At 40.1% G+C, this 3,276-nt stretch overlaps 1 protein-coding gene across 2 annotated transcripts in view; it reads right to left on the bottom strand.

Moving 5' to 3' along the window:
- LOC106523440 (uncharacterized) overlaps window positions 1-376 on the bottom strand; it is a 55,702-nt gene extending 55,326 nt beyond the window's left edge. The window contains exon 1 of one of the 2 annotated variants that reach the window (XM_014016865.1): window positions 58-376. The gene's annotated coding sequence lies outside the window, so the exon portion shown is untranslated. The remainder of the gene's footprint in view (window positions 1-57) is intronic. The other variant, XM_014016872.1, reaches the window with a different exon arrangement.
- Between the last annotated feature and the right edge of the window lie 2,900 nt (window positions 377-3,276).

The raw sequence follows: 3,276 nt of genomic DNA, 5'->3' as shown, positions 1-3,276 counted from the left end.
TGTGTGTGTGTGTGTGTGTGTGTGTGTGTGTGTGTGTGTGTGTGTGTGCGCGCTCACTCGGTGCGTTAGAGCAGCATCCTCACCGCCAGCTCTCCCGATGGGCTCCCCTGGGACAGCGCGCCCCGGTCCTCTCTACATCCTCCAGAAGGCTCCGGCCTCTCCTCACAGCCTGCCGTTCCGCTCCTTCTTTGGCATCACACCAAAAATATAAATATAAATAAACATTCAAAAATAAAACTGAATAAAAATCACAGCATGCCAAGTGAGGTGGATTTCTGGTAGGGGTTTTGCAGCCGTCCTTCTCTCTCTGGTTGAAGTGACACCAGCGGATTTCTATTTGAGGGGGGGATGCTGACGCGCAACCGGAGGGGCTCGCCTCCTACCTTTTTTCATCTGGCTCCATCAGCTCTCCGTCAGCCCGGACCACGTGACTCAGAAGAAACGTCAAGGCTGATYGGGTGGCCCCCTTCTCACTTCCTGTGAGTACTTTCAAAATAATATGCCCCCTCTTCCGAAAAAGAAAAGTGAGGGCCAGTCTCGTGTCTTATCGCGAGAATTCACGCTCCAGTTTATTTGTCAGCTCCTACCACATCAAATTTTAGCTCAATAGCTGTACAAATCAACTAAATTATTTGATTAATAAATGTATGTATRTGAATTGTTGAACACCTGTTTTTTTTCTTTTGTAAATTTGTCTAAGGCTAAATGTGTTGCAGTTCATCAAATGTATKTATTTATGCTTTATTTGCCTACTGTCCTGATTAAATAAACATGCACACAGTTATAGCTAATCTAATTACACTTTATTGCTCTTGTAGTTGTAGTTGTTTTGTTTTGTTTTGTTTGTAGAAATTGAAAAATATTGGGTTGTTTTTCTGTTTATTTAGCAGAAAAGTGACCATATACAATTTTTTATACATCAGATATTTTAAGGGGGAAAAAAGACCAAACAATTAAACTAGAGTTTATCATCTCTCATCAAGAAATACAAGAAAAAAACAAACTATAACCTTCAATGATATGTGGAAAAAAAGTCAGCTACTGAAGAAGTTTATTCTGAAAGATCATTATTTTGTAGCACATTCCCATTTCTTTCATTAGGTCGCTGTTCTTGCTCTAAATTCACAAAATTACAAATCTGCTTTCAACGAATATTTTATTTTGAAGAGAGTTTCCCAAAATTCGCAGATTCTCTGGTTTGTTGCTGCTAAGACGCACCAGTCACCTCACCATTCAACCAAATCCGACCTCACAGAGAGCGCCCTCAGGTGGACATTGTTAGAACAACACCAAGTGTTTTTAACCCAAGAGACCACTTGACCAGAGTCTGATTCCATTTTAAAAAATCACATGTTCCTTATAATATTCGTTGTATTAACTTTATCAGGGGTTGAAATTTTCATTATGGCAAAGAGAACACACACACATGCCTAAAGTGTTAAAGTTTAACGAGTGTGTGCTTAAAAAAGAAAGCATTTGTGTGCTTGTTTGACAGCAGCTATAGTTAAGAAAAAAGTAAAATGTACATGGCAGCTCATTTTAAAACAATAATGTTGTGATACTTTTGCTGTACAGACAGTTGCATCAGTGCAAAAGAACTTAAAGACATCCTCATTTAGACCCTGCRTCATTTCAGTCTGAATAATGCAAACATTTTAGTTAAGTTTGTGCTAAGAAATAGTGTTTCTGTAGAAATGAGAGCAGACATAACCTGCTTTGTTGTCAGCCTTAAAAATACTAAACTAGCTGTWTGATAATCGGGACTTTGAGAGTCTCAGCGTGAGATTTTTTCTCCTTTTTTGACAAGTGTTTAAAATGTGTGAAAGGGAGAAGGAGAAAGAAACAACAGCCTGAGATGCTTTCAAAGAAGGACAAAAAAAAAAAAAAAGAAGAAGCTTTGTCCTTCAGAGGTCTTTTTCTGCATTGTTGTCCACCACAGGCCAGACTCATGGGTCTCCTCCACAAAGCAGGTCCCCTCCGAGCAGAGCTCCACTGGCTGTCCTGTCACTTCACATTAGTGTCTTTGTGGAGAACAGCAACCCTGGAGGGCTGCACTTGTCATGAAGAAAGTAGCGTGGACACACACACACACACACACACACACACACACACACACACACACACGGTGAAGAGTTTAAAAAGTGTCGGGCAAAACGAGAACACACTGCAAAACCTCCATCAAGCCTTTTAATAAAAGTATTAACAGTGACCTTATTTCAGGCTCTCGTAGTTTCAGTCAACCACAAACACACACACACACACACACACACACACACAGATTTGTCTTTATATCCCCGTAGGGACCATGGATTGACTTCCATTCATTTTTTGGTAATTTTATATCCTAACCCTGACCATTTACCCTAAAATTAACCTCACACAGGTGCCTATAACTGACACTAAAACTAACCTAAACTCAATTAACTTAATCCTAAACCGAACCCCTGACCTACAAATGGTATTTTCCCCGATGGAAACTGGGGTTTTGTCCCCATAAGGAACAGTGGGTCCTCACCAGACTGTGTGTACCAGGAAAATGGTCAAAAATTGTCCATATCAGGCAACAAAAACGTACACACACACATGCACAGGTTTGGATTTCTCTGTATTAGGAAATTGTATTGATTCAGTTAATTTCTGTGACCTAAAGACCTTTACCATAACCTAATCATCCTAATATAAACTCAGTTTACACTTAAGCTCTGTAGGAAAAAAATGAGGTTCCAACGTACTAGGATAGATTTTGGCTCCCATAAGGACTGCCGGTCCTGGCAAAATATGATTGTACCAGAAAAGGACCAAAAAAGGTAACAGAAAACAACAGCCATTCAGATGTTCTCATAAGAAATGCAGCTGTGAAGGAGTTGAGATTCATGCATGGAAGAAGCCCAGCTTCACTCCTGTGTTCTGTTMTCTCTCTCGCTCTCATTGGTTTGAWATGGAAAACATTMAAWTAAAACAGGTTTGGTCTGCCAAAGAATCAAGAGCTGCGCAGGATCCCACACGACTTGATCCAGCGAAACGTAAAAAAAGGATGCATTTTGGAAAAAGACAGTAAMTTGTTAATTTAGTGGAAAGAAGATTCTCAGCTCAGGAGACGCTGACAAACAAATATGTGACTGGAAAAAAAAATCTCTCAAGAAGATGCAAGAAACTGAGACTTCAGTTGGAACCATTTAACCTATTTTGTAAAAGTGTCTGTGCCAGTTGTGCAAGGTGTTGCATAACATTGTGTGTGTGTGTGTGTGTGTGTGTGTGTGTGTGTGTGTGTGTGTG

This window comes from Austrofundulus limnaeus, unplaced genomic scaffold, assembly GCF_001266775.1.
Source record: "Austrofundulus limnaeus strain Quisiro unplaced genomic scaffold, Austrofundulus_limnaeus-1.0 Scaffold3, whole genome shotgun sequence".
NCBI lineage: Eukaryota > Metazoa > Chordata > Actinopteri > Cyprinodontiformes > Rivulidae > Austrofundulus > Austrofundulus limnaeus.
The sequence above is the reverse complement of the archived record's forward strand: the minus strand, read 5'-3'. Positions and strand labels throughout refer to the sequence as shown.